Source organism: Euprymna scolopes, chromosome 6 (assembly GCF_053919585.1).
Source record: "Euprymna scolopes isolate OS-2025 chromosome 6, ASM5391958v1, whole genome shotgun sequence".
Taxonomy (NCBI): domain Eukaryota; kingdom Metazoa; phylum Mollusca; class Cephalopoda; order Sepiida; family Sepiolidae; genus Euprymna; species Euprymna scolopes.
In genome coordinates this window covers 62,625,422-62,645,644 of record NC_136487.1, presented here as the reverse complement: position 1 = coordinate 62,645,644, position 20,223 = coordinate 62,625,422, and the positions used below count along the sequence as shown (strand labels likewise).

The window sequence follows — 20,223 nt, the reverse complement described above, 5'->3', positions numbered from 1 at the left end:
ACGTCGTCTCTACATTTATTTTGATCGACTTTTATAAAATTCCCTCTATTCCGTCCTTTCGCGTTTTTCTTCATCTTTTTCGTATAAATAAAGTGAAACTCATCAAAGCTAAGCCGTTAGCGGCCTTTCGTGCCCATATGTCTTGAAAGCAATGAGCTTTGATCAATTTTGGGAAAATCCTTAATATCAAACAATTGCTATTCATTTGGACACTATCCGAGCTCCCCTTTTTTTCTGGGGAGCTGGTGTTCCCCAATATCGTGGGGAAACAAACAAATAAAACGGCAGAAAGTGTAAAGCTTAACTTGCCTTTAGCCAACGTTCATTTCTGCGCATGCGTGATTCTTAACTTATTTGTGCAAGTTAACTTTTTGATTGACATCACTTAATTTGAACGCTTTTCACTTCCTGTGGCGTTATAGCGTAGCGGTAAGATTTCTGGTTTTCTTTCACTTTCTTTTCCGCCTTCGCGTCACGGGTTCGGGCCTGCCTACCTACTAAAACTTTTTTTTTGTGCTCAACGCCATATTAGTGGAAACTGTTATAGCTTTTCCTTTGTCATTAGTCAAAAAAAAAAAAAATTTACTTTATCCTTCTTTCTCTTTCTTTCTCTCCATGCTTTTCTCTCAATAATTCTGCTGACGTTTTCCCCAACACTTCCCAATCTCATCATGAACGGAAAAAGCAATTTTAAGAAGCTTAAACCCAGAACTCCAATTTTCAACGTAGACTTCCACTACCAGGTTTCCTTCTCTAACATTAGGGATTTACGTTCCAAATTTCCAGAGATTGAAATCTAATTACGAGAGGCCAAACTTGACCTGTTGTTCCTGTGCGAAAATGGCGTTGACTCAACTGTTTCCTTAGACGATCTCTCGATTAAGTTTTCTCACTTAATCTCCAAACTTGACCCTCTAGATCACCACAGACATGGAATATGTGTCTACCTTGTAGCAAGGACATCTCCAAAAAAAAAAAAAAAAAAAAAAAAATCACAAATTATCTTACATGTGTTGTACCTATTTACTATGCCTCCCCACGGGACAGAGTTAGACACCAGGGTCGTTTTTTAACGTGGAGAAAAGGTACAAAAATAAAAATTGTCTCAGTCGTGAAGGATTTCTCCTCCACCGAAAGAGAACAAGAAATAGAAGTGCAGCATCTGGAGAACAGATACTACACTTTGATCCTGTCCCGAAGGCCATGTGTTGTAAGTAGCACTTATAAAACAGTTTTCATATTTGCCCTATTCCGTCCCTAAAACGATGGAGTCGCTATCCGTCGAAAGTTTTAGGCATACATACATACATTTAAATAGACAGGCGTGATTTATGTTATAGACTAGCCTGGATGCCCGGCGTTGCCCGGATGTTTGGCGGTGTGTGTTGAGCAAAAAGAAAAAGTGGTAGTAGGCAGGTAGGCTCGAACTAAGGCGGAAAAAAGTGGAAGTGTGTGTAAGGGTGTTGATTGAGCGGAAAAAAAAGAAAAGCGCAAAAAGTAGTAGCAGGCAGGCTCGAACCAGTATCGCGAAGGAGGAAAAGAACGTGAAATAAAAATGTGATAGGTTAGCTGTTGCGCCCATCGCCAAAACCGGAAGTGACGTAGGTTTAAATTAAGACTAGACAATTGAAAAGAGGCGATGACTTTCGAAAATATCGGCGAAAAAAGCGACCCCGCCCTGTAGGTAAGTGCCCAGTTAAGGGTGAAGGAATTAATCTTTTTGGTCAATTTTTCGATATTTGTCGTCCGAAGGGTCGAGCTTCAAAATGATATAAATCTCGAGACATATATATTATATATGTAATTTTCACGAACAGTTTCTTTTCGAGAATTTTCCACGTGTGAAACTCGTTATGACGGGAGTGCTTCCATGCAGACTACAACAGGGTCGTATTCAGATCTAATATCAACAAATATTTCCTATAAACCGTTCTTGTAAAGTAAAAGAAACTAAAGTGGTTGGCCATAGCCAACAGCTACGCAAATGCTCCCTTTTCGTTAACTACCATGTTCGTGTGTAATAGAGAGCCACTCTTTTCCAGGGATTACTCCACTTCGACAACCTTCACATTATAATGCTGAAGGTTAAGCAAGGAGCACCAAGTAATATTTTTTTAGTCTTTGCTGCAACCCAACTGAAGATTGAACCCTGATCTCCCGACCTATTAACAAACATTTTTACTATTATGACGAATGGGCCGTACTCGACAAAATTCAGAATTTGTCCATTCCATTCACCATTTCCAATCTTCTCATGACATTCTTCATCGCTTAACTGACAATAGAATGTGCTTCGACGAACTCATAGCACTGGAAATCCCTTGGTGTAAATACCCTCGACTAACCCGGCAAGTAGCAAAATCTTGCCTCTTCATTTTAGATGTCTTCCGATCTCAGAGAACCTTATATTCTAGAAAGTCTTTCCTCGAACTGCTAGACTTTGGAATTCCCTCCCTATATCATACTTTTCTGACTGCACTAATATGCAGAAATTTAAGTGCCATGTGAACAGGCTTTTCCTGCTCAACTCCCTATTTAGAGTGTACCTGTAGAAATAGTTATTTATTAAGTCTCGGTGGCAATTTAGCTTGCTTGAGGTGAATAGGAGTATAAGATTAATTTATTTCATTAACACTTATCGCCTTTTTGTCTTGATAATTATTGACTATATATATATATATATATATATATATATATATATATATATATATATATATATAATATAATCAAACACAACTTCTGTTTAGAAGGTAATTAATTTTTTTATGCGGCGGTCTCTATATTAACAATCGCAACTAGTGTTTATTCATATCCATCACTTTGTCTGTGTGTGCGAGTTTGTTCCTATGGACTCCAAAACGGCTGGACCGACTTTTATGAAATTTTACACAAATGTACTTTGTGTCTGGGAATGTTCGTAGATAGGTTTTATATCGGAATAAGTAGCGATAATCGAAAAAAATCCGATTAGATAAGGAACAGTTTGATTTTGATCAAAAAAGAAAAAGGGACCGGCGTATAAAATACACGGCAAGCTCTTTAATAAGACAGGGGCGCATTTGACATGAATATTTTTTTAGAGCACAATTGAAACATGATAGTTTACTTTTGCATTTTAAACTTTCATTAAAATCACTATTAAAAATAATCTTATCAAATCAACAGTAGGTTCTCTACAGTGCAATGTAGACCACAATGTATCGTGAACTAAGTCACTGCAGAGAGACATGTGAAGCCTCCTCAGTATAGTGCGATGGGTTCCCGACTAGAACAGCCAATTAATCGAACATTTAAAAATGGGCAATTTGACCGATTTTCGATGACAATAAAAGTATTTGAAAAGTAGAACATTCGTTGATCCTCATTCAATTCCGAGCAACATCAGGTCTCTCTGCTATTCTTTTTTTTATGAACAAATCTATAAAAAGCGATCTAATGTTACTGGTATTTGTTTTCCCTTTAATAAATCTATACATTATTGTTCAGTATAGTATTAATTGAACTACTTTCTGACTCATGTTTTTCGTATCGTTTTCGTATGGAGACACAATTTTTTTTATCGTAAAGCGACACATGTGATTAGGAATAGCGGAGAGACGGGGTTTTTTGTTTTTTTTTTTCTCAACGACTTTCACTCGCAATTGTGCCTGCAAGTTGCGTCCTATCGTCCACAGTTTATTTAGTTTTAAATATAAAATTTTAACTTTTTTTTAAGTGATTTTCCTTTTTCTCTATTACTACGTTTCTCTCTGATAAAAGTAGTCGTGGATGGTCAGAAACATGAAGCACATTGTGCAAACTACGGTGAGTCTGACGGCGGCATGGTGGGCCCAACCCTCTTTATTTGACCCCCCAAATCACATGTTAAGACCATTTGTTAACCTCCATGGCGGTTACACACCCATCCAATCTTTCTGATTTTGTCTTCAGGCCTAGAGCACGTTATGCAATGGAGAAAATACAAAACTAAACTAAAAAAACAAAAACAAAACGGCTGCTTGCTTAATGCAGTAGATACGTTGTAAAAATACTTATACTGATAACTTAATGAATAAAAGCAAGTTGACTTTGTAGAGCCAGTTATTTATAATTGAACATAATTGAATAAATTTTTAAGCTAATTATATCTCTTGGACAGTGAGTAATGAATACAATGATTCTGATACAAATTAACTCTTTTTACATGAATTAAATTGTAGATCGACACATAAGTGTAGCCCTAACTAGCGTATAATAAACAATATGCATTGATTTGAAAATAAATTTTAAAAGATATATTTTTTAACTTTTGTAACTGATAGAAAAATACTCAATTTAAATTTATACTACTAATAAACGATACACTTAAAAACAATACAAAACTAATATGAAATGCATGTAAAAATGTAGGAAATTAGTTTCGTATCCACAACCTAAGTAAATATAACCCCCAGTTAACATATAATAGACAATTATTATCAGTTTATATAAAAGACTTATTTTATTTAAACAACTTTTTGTAGATTAGAATCTGTTAAAAATGTTATATAATTTAAACCCATACGACAATAAAAATATGAAGAGCTATACTCTTAAAACAACCTAACCCGGAAACCTAATGATGTGAATTCTATATTCTTCCTTTATAACATTATATGGTCATGTTTATTTCTAAAAAAATATTCCGTTTTCTGCTGAGTATACATAAGGAAAAATTAAAAATTGACATAAAAATATTGATTTTTCTGCGTAAACAAAACAGGTCTGTAAAATATACTGAAGTTTTAATATGTTGTAAGATAAAGTCTTGGATCTTGGAATATAGCTATATTTTTTATTCATATATATATATATATATATATATATATATATATATTGATTGCAGAAATTCCCCTCTGGACCAAAGTACCGTAGATTTGCAACAACAGATGCCACATACAAATTTAATACATCTACCCTGATAGCCACTATCTTATGTAGCTTATGACCACCATTTCGGCCACATTCACTCATGATAATAAAATGGTACATTAAATCTGATCAGCAACATTATCACACGTCTACAAAGGAAGAAGTTCCTATTTTTCGCTCTCAATATTTAGTGCTTCCACCGCTACCAATTGACAGCAGGCCAAATTCTATATTTTCCTATAATGTTGTGCTTGCACCGCCATTAACTGGTTATTACATACATACACAAAACACACTTCCCGTTTTCGCTTCCCAAATAATAAATTCTCCCTACCCTTATTCTGTCCATTGTGATTGACTGAGCTCCGAGCATTATATTCGAGATTAATGGTATCCGCATCATAAACTAACGCTCAACTATCATTCAGGTATGGCGTCGCTGTTGCACTTATTTTTCACCACTGACTACACGGCTGTGTTCCTTTCGTTTCCTTATATTATGCCGATACAACTCACCAGATCTTCATTAAACGACATCAAGTACATTGATCCTTTTCTTTTATACATGCATTTTTTTCGCTTCTTGTTCATTTTCTTTCCTTTTTTTCTTATAAAACAAAACAAAAAACGGTAGACAAACATACGTTTACTGCCATTAAAAATAACAGAGCACTCAAACAGTAAATAAAATAATAACGCGATACGTTAAATTTTAATTGATAGGAAATATTTTTTATGTAGGAGTGAGCATGCTGCACTTATTTTATTTATCTATTTTAGTTCAGGTACGCATTTACCAGAAAAGATGTATTTCTTTGTTATTTTAGTAAGAACGAATTACTATTTCGGTCGATGTGCACTGGTTGTCCAACCTGCAAAGGGTTATATTCAGAAAGCCGTTCTTAACATGGGGAGGTTGACAAATAAGAAAATGCCTTTCTGAATAAACATCCAAACTCGCCCTCCGCATGTTAAGAATAGCTTTCGGAATAAACTCCCTTTACAGGTTGGCCACCTAGTGCACATTAACCGAAATAGTAATTCTTATTTCAAAATAGTAGTTCTTACTAAAATTATAGGGAAATGCATCTTTTTTGGTAAATACGTACCTGAACTAAAATAAATAATAAAAAAAAAGAGCAGCAAGCATATAAATATTTCATATCAAATTTAAATTTCATGAGCCTGTTATTATTTATTTACTGTTTTAGTGCTGTTATTTTTTTTTTCCGTTTCATTTTTAGTGAATTTTATTCAAGTACGCATGGAAAAAAAATACAAGAATTAACAATTTTATTGCATTTTAGTAAGAAAGATAACGAAAGAGGAATTCGTTCTTACTGAAATAACAGGCTAAAATAGATACGCATGGAAAAATAACATAATTAGCAGGTACGTATGAGAAAAAAAAATAACAATTTTATTTTAGTAAAAAGGATAATGAAATAGTAATTCGTTCTTTTCTAGTAAATTCGTACTTGAACTAAAATCAAAAATACATAAATAATAATAATAATATAATAATAATATAAAAATAAATAAATAAGTTTCGTTTCATTTCATTTACAAGTTTCCGATCTGATCTTTAAGTTTGGTGAACGTTGACGAGTGTTTATTTATTTATTTGCGGTGATTCACTGATTGGGCTATAATATACCGATAGTCACATTTATCAAGAATGGCTTTCGAAGTTGGGGGTGTTTATTCCGTAAGCTCTTCGTAAAATGGGGAGGTTGAGGGTGTTTCTACTACGCTGCGTACAGTCGTAAATAAATTCCAATAATTACAAATTCTTTGCTTGGCTTAATTGTCTTCTGTATACATAAATATGTTCACTTATTTATTTTTTTAGGGTGGGGGGGTCCGTTTATTTATATATCATTTGTAGAAAGAACATTAACTTGTACAGTTCCGTGAACTAACAACTTTTTTACTTTCGACTATTTACGTTTTGCGGAAAAGTCATTCCTTTCTTATAAAACAAAAACAAACTTTCGCTTACGGTAGACAAACAAACGTTTACTGTCATTTTTCTTAAAATAAACAAACAAAAATAATTTCATGAATAAGTACTGTGCTTGCACCTAGCAATTTACAGATAAAGAGATTAGGTGTTTATGTACTTATGTTACCGCGCTATTTTTTTTGTTTTACTTATTATTTGTGTACTTAAATGTAAGTTTTAGGATGTCTTTTTTTTTTTTTATTAAATTGTTCCGTGAATGTATAGTATAATTACAAAACACCCTCCTCTACATATGCTATTTCAGAAGAGTAACATAAGTGCATAGCAAATAATGATCAGGTTTTATTGAAATATAGAAATATACACAGCCAAAAAATATTAATCTTTTATTGAAAAAAAAAATTGCTTATTAAAAAACTGAGTATTTTTATACGACAGTATCCACACGTTAAAACGTCTTTCGGAAGAAACACCTCCAACCTCCACATGTTAGGAACGGCTTTCGAGATTGGGAGTGTTTATTCCGAAAGTCTTTCTTAACATGTGGAGGTTGGTGGGGCGTTCATACCACGCTAGTTACTGTCGTAAATAAATTCCAAAAATTGCAAAATAAACAATAAAAGTAAATAATACAAAGTGCAACTTTTTTTGAAAAAAATAAATGTGTCTTTATATTTACTAAGTTTACGGTAGATTTTTGTTATTTTTATTATTGTATTTATATTTTTTCCACTTTGTTTGCTAAGAAATTCGTCTGCGTCTTCTACTTTGCTCGGCTTAATCTGGGGACTGCCGGTCGAGCCCGAACCATAATTGAGGGAAAATCCCTGGGATTACGGTCAAATTCTGTTAGAATGCTAGACATTTTTTTTAAAACTAATATGAAACTAAAAATGGCATGGTAACAGAAATTTAGTTGTAATTAGTTATTTTTATTGCTCAGTTATTTATGTCAGTATGATTACGACTGCTACGCTGGCGCTGTAGGGGCATGTGAAAAAAAAAAATAAAATAAAAACGATGGCACAATCGAGACAAACGTTTCACCTAATCTGTTTTGGACACAAGTATTTAGCAATTCAATATGATTATTTTATATTTTCTACACTTAACATTCTTTCATCGTCACACAAATGTTTACCCAGTTTATCCAATAAAGAAGGGACAGCATAACGAAAAAAAAAAAATCTGATTTTCTTTATGCATTCTTTACCGATTTATACATTTTTTTCCAGCTTTATTTTTCTTTATATATGAGTGATAACTGGGTATTTATTTGCTTCCTTACTTAACAACTTAGGCGCAAGGCCGTTTTTTTAATGTGGAGAAGGGAGAGCGGAAAGGGGGAATCAGCTCCCCCCAAGAGGAGGGAAGTGGGAGCTGATAGGGATGCCTCTTTGCATATAGGGCTGCCCCTACATGGACCAGAAACTCATTGCCACAAGGGCAATGGTCTTTTAGTGCAGCATCTGCCGGTAAAGATATTACACTTTGATCTTTGATGCCCGGGCCACGGAGGGATTTTTCCCTCCACAAACGGTCTTGATGTTTTAATCATCTGGCATAAACCCCTCTACCTCCCCATAACCAAGGGAAACAATAGAAAAGAAGCAAAGTCAAGGTTGATAGTATTTTTTAATCTTTAGGTCATTATTGCGAATACTATCATATCCTGATAACTTGAAAGAATTGGAAAAACTTGCATTAGAAGCAAATCAAACAGCCTCAACTGTATTAATTTAATTCAGAAATAAACTACGCTCTGAGTAAAATGTAAACGGTAGGCGTTTTTTTTTTCTTTTTTTTTTAGGGGCATCACAAATGATAATTTATATATGAGAAATTAAATTACTGACGTAATTCAATGATTTTATACGAATATCATAGTGATATTCGCAATCTATCTATCCAAACACCCGGGCAACGCCGGGCTGAAATGCTAGTATATCTATAAAAGTGAAAGTGTGTGTGTGTCTGTGTGTCTTTCTGTCTGTCTGTACATTTCCCTACGCAATAACTCTATCAAATTTCGAGTCTGCAGACTGAAAATTGACATACAGAGTACTGAGATTTGGGAAAATCTATGTGATAGATTTTCCCAAATCTCAGTACTCTGTATGTCAAATGTGATCGGTTTGCGGCCAAAAATTTGGCTGTTAAGGGGTCAAACTTCAACGATTTGGCCTTTGAGAACTCTACCAAACTCCTTCTTACAACAATTTTGGGTCTAAACACTTGAAATTTTAGATAAAGGTTCCTTGGACATGGATCTAACTTAATAATTTAATTTGAGCCCAAAACAATAAGTTTTAAGGGGTCATAATAGGGGTCAAAGTTGAAAGAATTGACCATTTTTTTTTTTTTTTTTTTGCTCAGCATATATCTCCAAACACCCGGGCAACGCCGGGCACCATGCTAGTATATACATATAAAAATGAACGCGTCTGTGTGTGTCTGTGTACATTTCCCTACGCAATAACTCTTTCAATTTTTAGCCTACAGACTCGAAATTTGATATACGGTACTGAGATTTGGGAACATCGATGTGATCGGTTTTTGGCCAGAAAGGGGTCAAAGTTCAACGATTTGATCTTTGAGAACTCTACCAAACTCCGACAATTTTGGGTCTACGCACTTGAAATTTTAGATAAGGGTCCTTGGACATGGATCTTACTTAATAACTTGATTTGAGCCCAAAACAATAAATTTTAAGGGGTTATAATAGGGGTCAAAGTTTTTTAAAAATTGACCTCTGCGGGGCTTACAAATTACTCAGACAATTTCTGGTCTAAATATTTGAACTTTTACATGAAGTGTATTCAGAGATAGGGTAAGCTTTTTCATCAGTTTGGGTCGAAAATTTTTAGTTACCAATATATAAATGTATGTATGCATGTCTGTTTGCATGTCTGCCTTAAACTTTCAATAGCGGCGACGGATTTTACCAAGATCAGTATCGTTTTAAAGGTCGACCTTTCATACGACAAATATCGAAAAATTGGCTAAAAGCATTAATATCTTCCCCTTCAACAAGGCACTTTTCTACAGGGGGGGGGTCACTTTTTTTCGCCGATATTTTTGAAAGTTATCCTCTCCTTTAGATTGTCTAGCCTTAATTTTAAAAAATGTCACTTCCGGTTTGGCGGTGGTCGTAAGAGCATAAACGTTTGGTTTTACCCCGTTCTTTTCCTCCTTTGCAGTACGGGTTCGAGCCTGCCTTCCTACTACCACTTTTTTTTTTTTTTTTTTTTGCTCAACATACACATCCAAACACCCGGGCAACACTGGGCTGAAATGCTAGTTCTGTAATAAAGACCAATGTGTATTTATTTGTATGTTTTTATATAAATAAATATAAATTCGTACCGGCACATAAGCCATGGAAAAAAAATGTTTTACCCTATCCCGGAACGAAACTATATCAAATAGTGACGAGAATTGAGATTATTTCAGCCGACTGAAATGAACTCTGTAAAAATATTTCACTTGTAAATCAACGATTGGTGCTTTTTTCTTTAGATGATCAGAAATGATAGATTATATATGAAAACATTAATTACTAACGTAACTCTATCATTTTCAATGACTATCAGTGCGAACATAGCCGAAGCATACTTTTACCGTAATTTTTGACAATGTTACGCAGACACACACACACACATATTATAATTAAATAATAATTATTCTTTTTATACCTACAGACACTAGTGTTTCATGCTTACGCAATCACATACACAAATTTATATATAAACTTGAATACCTGTCCAGGGCGGGTAAAAATAATTGTCGGATCAGAAAATTTTTGCATATCGTTTATGCCTCTTTATAAAAAATAAAATCAAGGACTAATAATACTAAACCTTATGTCTATAAATTCCAATTTTGATCGAAATCGATCAATACATGATTTTGATTGCAGACTGTCTCAACTCTAAAACCTAAAGGATCTCACAAACATTGAAATTCAGAGAAGCTTGCTTAATTGGTTCATTATGACTATGGATACAATTCACTGCAAGTCCGATATCATTGTAGTTTTTACACCGGAAGTTGCGCGCATATTATGCCTATTATGCCTTCTCCTAAAACCCCTTTAAAATATGCAAAAGAAAAAACTGAAATTTGTAGAATATTTATTAAGTGGTGTTTGAATAATTATTGTTGACATTTTCACAAAATTAAAAAAATATTTGAATTTTCACGATGTGTTTTCACTTCTTTTTACCCCACCACCCTTTTGCTTACAAGTGAATTAAAGTAAACAAACCCCACATTACGATTACCTACGCCTCGCAGCTGTATGAATAAATTCAAACTGATCGATCAATTAATCCAGGGGTGATCCCCATGCACACAAGCATTTCTACTATTACTGTACTTTGAGGTAATTGCGCCAACTAGTTGAAATTGCTCCTTTGGCAACTACGCATACAAAGAGCACTTTTTAATTGGCGCAATTACGCCAAAGTACGGTATATAAAAGGAAATTTGTGAGAGTTCCCTATTGACTCGAAAACGTCTGGGCTGATATTTTTTTAAATTTCACACAAAGGTACTTTTGTATAGGAGTGTTCATAGTTTTTTTTTTATCGAAATTTGTCTTATGTGTCGAAAATCGATAATCGAAAAGATCCGATTAAAAGTCCGATTTTGACTAAAATCAATACAACCTAACATTACAAGTGTATTTTGAAGTTTTATCATCGTACAAACAGAAATGCCCAGCCTATAAAATCAGCTGTAGAGTCTTTTATAAGACGGGGGTGCGTTCGAAATGAAGGTTTCATTTTAGAGCACAATTGAACTATGATACTTTACTTTTGTACGCTTAACTATAATTCAAATGATTATGTAAAAATAATTGCATGAAATTAACAATTGGTTTTTGATAAGACCGAGGCGCGTTCAGAATGAATGTTTCTACTTAAAGCACAATTGGACCATGATACTTGACTTTTGCATTTTAAACTTTAAGTGAAGCCATTATTTACAGATAATTTTATAAAATCAACAGTGGATTCTCTACAGTGCAATGTAGACTATAATGCATTGTGGAGTAAGTGACTGAAGGGGAGGCATGGGAAGCTTCCTCCCGGTATACCGCGGGGAGGGACCTCTAACTTCGATGACAATAAAAGTATGGGGAAGTGGAAAGTTTGTTGATTTTTATTCAATCCCGGACAACGTCGGGTCTACCTACTAGTATAAACAGATAAGCATGCTTAATTGTATAAAGATAGAAATAAGATAAAATGCATGTTAAAATATACTTCAGTTTTGGGATTAAATTATGTTTGAAAAAGAAAATGATTTAACTGTTCTCATTAGCTGTACTTTAGAATAAACTAGACACGTCACCCTATGCGTAGTCAACCACCCTGTAATATTTCTTAATGTCTCTGTTATCATTTAGAGAAAGACTGACTCTCTTTTGTCAATGTCGTCATTTCATTAACATACATATGCCTGAACACACTACATACACGTATGTAAATTAAACTGACAAAACAATAAATCTTTTTACGTTTAATAACCGAGAATACGAGGGGCGTTCCAAAAGTAATGCCTCCTATTTTTTATTTTCCCAAATGGATGAGAGAGAGAGAGAGAGAGAGAGAGAGAGAGAGAGAGAGAGAGAGAGCGCGCAAATTGCATTGATACGATAACTGGACTTATGCATTTATGACTTGAAAGATTCATCTCTCTGTTGCAGATATTGATAGTGTGAGACTTTAAGAAAGCAATCCCTGTCGTGAATGTACGTCAGAAGCAGAGCTTCGTCATTCAATTTCTGGCAAAAGTGCATTGAGAATGGTGGTGACTATGTAGAAAAATAAATTCTGGAGCACAGAAGGTCGCTCGTTTTAATGGTACCACTCCCGTCTTCGTAGCTCTTCAACTTTTTTGAGTTAAGCGAAAATTAGGAGGCTTTAATTTTGGAACGACCGTCGTATGATAAAGCGCGCCCCGAACGCCCATGCACAGCCATCGTTCATCGTTGGGGAAAATACTTTGAAAATGGTGGTGACTATGTACAAAAATAAATTCTGGAACATTAAAGGTCGCTCCTCTTTGCAGCTCTTCAACTGTTTTTTTTTTTTTTTTTTTTTTTTTTTTTTTGTTATTGTCAAAAAATAGGATACATTAGTTTTGAAAGGTATTTCTTAAATAAATATATTGTAATAGATATAATTAAAAACCCACATCGCTACCATCACCAGTTCTATTAAGTACACTCTCCGTAAACAGGCGCAGATAACTCTGTCGAAATAAATATGTACAAATCACATTCACTAACATACGTCACACTCATAGTCTCATACTCATATACCATATGTACATAGACATAAAATACTAATACACACGCTCACGATTCAGACACGTATGCAACACGCGGCATGCGCACCACTAGGTGTGTCAGAAACTTCGTGAAAAATATTGAATAATTCGACACCCTGTCTTTCCAAGCTTATAACTACTCGAAAAGTGCAATTCAAACCCTAATTTTTTTTTTTCAATTAAAGGGGCAAGGACCAAGGTTTCATTAAAAAAAATACAAACAACGCGGTTAAAAAAAAAAAAAGGATTTAAACTTCGGACTTTGCAGGTAAATTTCCAATTTGTGATATATAAAACTTTGGCACATAAATTAATTATTTACTTTTTAATAGACATTTCAAAATAGGGGGGGGGTTAATTAAAAAAAAAACGTTTGTCTAAAATATTATATTCGGTTTATTGGAAAGACCATAAAATTTCACATTGACCCTGAAAATATCGAAAAAATAGAATCAATAGAAAAATTTTGATAGATTTTTAAAAATTGAAAAATACTGAACTCATAAAATTCAATTAATTTCATTAGTTTTTTTAGATAAAAAAATACTATTTCTATTACTTTTTATACAACTTTAATAGTTTATTTTGGAAGTATAATCCATAAAGAAAAACAACCCACTTTTAAAAGAGAAATTACGAGTTTTTTTAATATTTTATTCAATTGTCAAAAATTCCTACAAAATTCCTGATATACCTAACGCACCACATATTACTGTTAATACTATGATACATATTTTAACATCAGATCACTAGTGTAACATACATACACTTGCTTGTATATATCGCGCGCACGCACACACACACACACACACATACACGCTTTGGGCTTACTTTCAGCAACCTTGTAACTCGATGTCTTTATTTTATCCTTTAGTCCTCGCATTCTATGAATGATATTTCTGGCAAAATAGAAATAAGTTGTTCTCTGAGACGGAATTTATCCATCTTGCATTTATCGTTTGCATTGAAGTTAGTTTAGTCCTTACATTGCATGAGCGATTTTTCTGACAAAGGAAAAAGAATGGTTGTTTTCTGGGTCGGAATCTATGCATCAAACACTTATTGTTGGTTAGGTTTTGACCTTGAAGTAATATTCTATTTAGCTCCTTACATCGGATGGCTTCATGCCTTGTCTGAAGCAATTTTCATAAAAAAACAAACAAAAAACTTATTAAATATATAATAATAATAATAATAATAATAATAATAATTACCTCTGGTGTATCCTCGCCTAACACGTTCACATCGGCGTATGCACCAACGTTAATTCGTACCTGTATTTCGCCCGCATGACCGTGAAGCACCCAAAGACAACCAAGGTTAACTTACTGCTGGATAGGGAATGAGAACAAGAGAGGGGGATGGGCTGGGGGCAGAGTGACCAGCAAAGAACTTCCTACAAATCGGTCTAGTACTTGACTGAATATAGTAACTCTTCTGCTTAGTAGAACTAACGAAAATGAAAAGAAAAAAAAGGCTAAAGATAGGTGAGTGGCGGTGGTAGCCAGGTAAACTTATCAGATAACATAACTTGCCGGCCATCTTCCACGTATTCAAAATGTTCTTACCTTATTCAGCAAACAAATAAATAAATGAATAAGATTAGAAAAGAAAACGGAAGTTGGTTTTAATGCAATCGGCGAAACGTTTAATTACGTCACGTTCTTTACGTGTTCAGCTCAAAACAACAACTCGATTACGAAGAGATCAGACGTTTATGTATGCTTGCACAAATGCCCGAGTTATATCAGTGATATGACTCTGTTCGGTTTTAGTGTGCATTACATCTGCGTCTTTCAGTGAGGGTGGGGGATGGGTTTGTCGCCCGAGGCTCACTACCAGGAAATGCAAAGTTTGCACCTGACCATTATTGGAGATGCTGAATTTTCCATATTAAACCCACTTCGTCCTTAGAACAGATTTTCAGGTTTATATCTAAATAGAGCATGTTTCTGTTCGATCTTAGGATGCAATTCCCCTTTTTTGCGTGAAGGAATATTTTTGTTATTTATTGCTGATCATCTGAAGCGCCCCCACCAAGTAATACCGGCAGGACCGAGCATGGCAAATGTTACAACCATTCATTTTTGGAGGAGCGGAATTTCCCATTTTAATTCAACTTAGTCCCTGCCATAGACTCCAATAGACTTGTGTGTGTGGCGGGTTCACTCAGGTGGCAGAGCGCTCGCCTTGCATGCAAAAAGCTCGGGGTTTGAATCCTGGATCCGGATATGTCTAATTGATGAACCCAAATGAGGGCGAAACTCTAGTCTTGATTTCCGGTTTGTTAGCTGTCATGGCTTTTGTGAGCTGCAACGTTGTTTGGCTGTGGAAATATCTTCGCATTCTGAAAATATATCCAAGTCATAGGGATATATATATATATATATATATATATATATATATATATATATATATATATATATATAATCACAATTTTATAATATATAAGAATCGATAGAAAATTGACTTTATAATAATATATACGAAATTTGCATGAATTGAAATATCATATTTAAGCGTATTTTATGACCTGGCTACGCCGGGTGTCCCTGCTAGCTTAGATAAATATCTTTGCAGTTTTACCGAAAGAGCTACAATTAATAGTGCGTCTCCACGTTAAAAAACGACCCTGGTGTCTAACTCTGTCCCGTGGGGAGGCATAGTAAATAGGTACAATAATAGTGCGTCTCTATTCACTTTGAACATTCACAGAACGCCAACATCAATATATTACATATGACAAAGTCCGCTGTGAAATTTTCACAGGTCCCGCTAGTAAAATGTTTATTTAAAATTTTTAGTTTCAAGTATTTCAAGTAGGAAACTTCACGAATCAATAGCGAACTTATAAAACCAGCTAGTGTCTAATAAATACCAGTGTATAACAGAAATGACGTTCTCGTTGTAACCAGTTTCTGTACAGATGATCTATGCATAGAAATGATTAATTCCGAAAATCGACGAATGACTTGATGACTCAATGGTCATTTTCTACTCTATTTCTGGTGTCATTGTTCTGTCGTGTTGTATTGTGTGCACGATCAGATTCCACGGTAAACAAAAACAACGCTTGTTGAGAACAAGTATGTCACACCATCGACGATTATAAAATACATTTCAATTACTATTGTTTTTTTTGCTTTTTTATTAGATATGATGTCAGTCGACGTTTATAATATTACTTTGTATCCCACTCCGCATAAAAATAAATGGGGAAAATAAATATTCGCAATATTACTTAAAAAACTAATTCAAATGCCGACTATAGTCAAGACCGACTCAAAGGATCTCTTTTGATTAGTTGCTATTACGAAGTGTAGGGAAGGCCACAATTCCATTCTTGGGATTACTCCACTTGCTCTTGATCATTCCTTCATAATGATGAGTTTTTAACAGTGTGGCATAAAGTACAAATTTGTAAGTATTTGGTATAAATCGACTGATGATTGAATGCCATTGAATGACCCATTAGCGAACACTCTTACCATTCTACGAAATTGGCCAGATATTTAATTAGATATTAGTTTAATTTAATATTCATATATGATCTGCCTGTGTTGCATGTCTTGTATTCTGCATAACCACTTGCTCAGCACCCCTTACCTAAACTGAAACCCTTAAAAATAAAAATGACAGTACATTAAAAAATTACGCTAAAACCAGGCCAAAACTCAAACAAAAACAACCTGCCTTCTCCCCTGAGGCTCGCATTTACGAACATCCGTGAGCTTAGAACTAATTTAAATGATGTTGAAGCATTTCTCCTAACAAACACCCCGGATATCTTAGCACTAAGTGAGATTAACCTACACTCCTCCATCCCCTCTAACTACTTTAACATGCCTGGATACATCCCACTCTGCCGTAAGGACTCTGACAGACATATGCATGGGCTTGGAGTCTACATTCGAAACACCCTCCCCTTGACTAGAGAAACTAAACTAGAATCGGACGATCAAGCCTTTATGTGCTTTAGACTTAACATGCAACATAACATTAGCTACTTTTATTTTCTCTACCGCTTTCCCTCGACCCAGGACTGTGCCCTAATAAACAAAGTCTCTGACAGCATAGATACAGCACTTTCCCTCGACACTAGCGCACAAGTTCATGTATTGCTGAAACCACCCAAAAACGCATCGAAGCACAGAAATTAGGAACCAGAAACTTCTGGAAAATCTACAACAGCGTAGTAAATAATGGGCAATCAAAAATTCCCCCACTATCCAACAATCATGAGGTTGTTTGCGCAGCAACTGAGAAGGCTAACTTGCTTGCCAGACGGTTTGCCTCCAACTCCACACTGGACTCTGCTAACCACCCCCTCCCTGACTTTCCTTTGCAGACAGACGCCACACTTGATGATCTGAAAATCACCCCTGCTCAGGTGCATGCTATTATAAGAAAGCTTGACACCGCAAAAGCATGTGGACCTGATCTCATACCGGCTGTGCTATTAAAAAAGTGGTCAGCCGAAATAGCTCCAGTTCTCTCCAAACTTTACAACAAATGCCTTAATGAATCTTGCTTTCCTGCCTGCTGGAAAACTGCTTCTGTAGTGCCAGTTTTCAAAAATTCTGGCGAAAGAACTGACCCAGTAAATTATCGCCCTATTAGCCTCCTTCCATTTTTCGCCAAAATATTTGAGACCATCATTAACCAAGCTCTAGTCCATACCCTTACAGATGCTAAACTTCTGACTGACAAAAATATGGATTTAGGCAATCCCGTTCCACAGCAGAATCCTAACTGTAATCTCAGAACGTATATACCAGTCACTGGACAAAGCGGGGGAGGGTAGAGCGGTAGCTCTAGATATATCTAAGGCTTTTGACAGGATATGGCATGAGGGTCTTCTCAAGAAAATCAGATCATACGGCATCACTGGAAGAATACATAACATAATTCTTGGATAAGAGAAAAATCCAGGTTGTCCTTGACGGTCATACATCTAAACAATATGATATAAATGCAGGAGTGCCTCAGGGGTTTATCCTTGGACCTCTGCTATTCTTAATATTCATAAATTACCTCCCTGATAAAATTGTCTGTGAGATAGTTATGTATGCTGACGACACCACGCTCTATAACAGACACGGCAGGAAAACAAATGAACACATATCTAAAGAAATGGCAGAAACACTAAAGGATGACCTCCGATCCGTAGTGGAATGGGGACAAAAATGGATGGTCACCTTCAATGCTGCCAAGACTAAACTTGTTTCCTTCAATAATTATAAGAACCCTTCCCTACCGCCAATAGCAATGGCCAATGACTCTTTATCTGAAAGCACATCTTTTAAACTCCTTGGCCTAACGTTCACAGGAAACATGAGTTGGAACAATTACATTGAGAACATTGCCATGGTCGCTGCGAAGAAGGTATGTTCTCTCTACCGTGCTAGAAAGCTACTAATGCCTGAAAGTATCCTATACCTCTATAAGGCCACCATTCGCCCATGTATGGAGTATTGTTGTCATATTTGGGCTGGTGCATCTGCCACTAGTCTCTTGCTCCTAGACAAGGTTCAAAAGAGTCGCCAATCTGATAGGTCCTGAACTGTCCGCTAAACTTCAGCCTCTGTCCCATCGACGAAATGTTGCATCTCTCTGTCTGTTCTACAATTACTTTAACTGAGAATGCTCTGACGAATTGCAAGCACTTGTGCCCCCACGACGTAAATACCCCCGACAATCCCACCCCTCCACAGAGATCCCTAGATGCAAGAGAGCCTTCTACTCCAGTAGTTTCTTCCCCAGAACAGCTAGACTTTGGAATTTCCTTCCGGGTCCCTGCTTCCCCGACTGTCCTGACATGCAGAAGTTCAAGTGCAACATGAACCGACATCTTGCTGCCCAACTTCCTACACAGTACCCCTGATGTTTATGTCCCCGATAGTAGCCCCCTACAACAAAATGGCAATGTGCCTTGTTTGGGGTGAAAATGTAATAAAATAAAAAATAATAATAATAATACTATTACGTCAGTAATTTAATCTTTCATGGTAAATTTGTAATTTTTCATGTAAAATGACGGACCGTTGTGTCGTCAATGAATCGTCTGCTATTTTAAAGCGTTATATTTTATATTTCGTATCCATTTATAAAAAGAAAACCACTGATTTTATCTTAGAAATAAAATTGAAAAAAAAAAATGTCTTCAATAATATAAATCTCACCTGTCTGTTTAAATGTATGCATGTATGTTTGTATGTCTACCTAAAACATTTGACAGAGGACGCGGATTTTCACGAGATTAGTAACGTTTTTAAGCGCGACCCTTCAGACGACAAATATCGAAAAATTGGCGAAAAACATTTTCTTCACCCTCAACTGGGCACTTTTCTACAGGGAGGAGTCGCTTTTTTCGCCGATATTTTCGAAAGTCATCCCCTCTTTTCGATTTACTAGTCTTAATTTAAACATTCGTCACTTCCGGTTTGGCGATGGGTGCAACAGCAAAAACGTTACTTTTTTTTTCACGTTCTTTTCCTCCTTCGCGGTACGGGTTCGAGCCTGACTGCCTACTACAACTTTTTTTTGGCTCAAAACACACCTCCAAACACCCGTCCAAGTTTAGTTCTTAATAATACGTCGTGTTTTATAAATAGATCCGAAATATAATCCTTTAAAATAGCAGACAATCGATTGACGTCATGGTTGTCAATCATTTTACGTGAAAAATTACACATTTACCCTTTTCATATATTAACCATCATTTCTGATGACAAAAAAAAAAAAAAAATCAACGATGGGTGTCCTTTCTTTTAATCATAGAGTGGGTGACTTTGAACGGAACCATTGATTTAATCCACGTGTGTAGCATGTTCTTGTTCTATCAGCCATGACTTAGTAGAAGTCCCAAGTAATTCGCAATTGTATTCTGAGTGTCACCCGCGCTGATGATTGAACCTTCAACCTCCAGAAGACTGTCACTTACAACTGAATATATCTAAGTACTTTATTCACTACATCACGGATCCTTACAAGCTGTTAGTTACACTCCTCTGGAGATTGAAGGTTCA

At 35.5% G+C, this 20,223-nt stretch overlaps 1 protein-coding gene across 3 annotated transcripts in view; it reads right to left on the bottom strand.

Moving 5' to 3' along the window:
• LOC145277658 (monocarboxylate transporter 12-like) overlaps positions 1–20,223 on the bottom strand; it is a 186,837-nt gene that overhangs the window by 79,889 nt on the left and 86,725 nt on the right. Inside the window, exon 1 of one of the 3 annotated variants that reach the window (XM_080129294.1) lies at positions 14,410–14,637. The exons of the other annotated variants lie outside the window; for them this stretch is intronic. The gene's annotated coding sequence lies outside the window, so the exon portion shown is untranslated. Of the gene's footprint in view, positions 1–14,409; positions 14,638–20,223 lie in introns of those variants that run through there. 3 annotated transcript variants of the gene reach the window in all.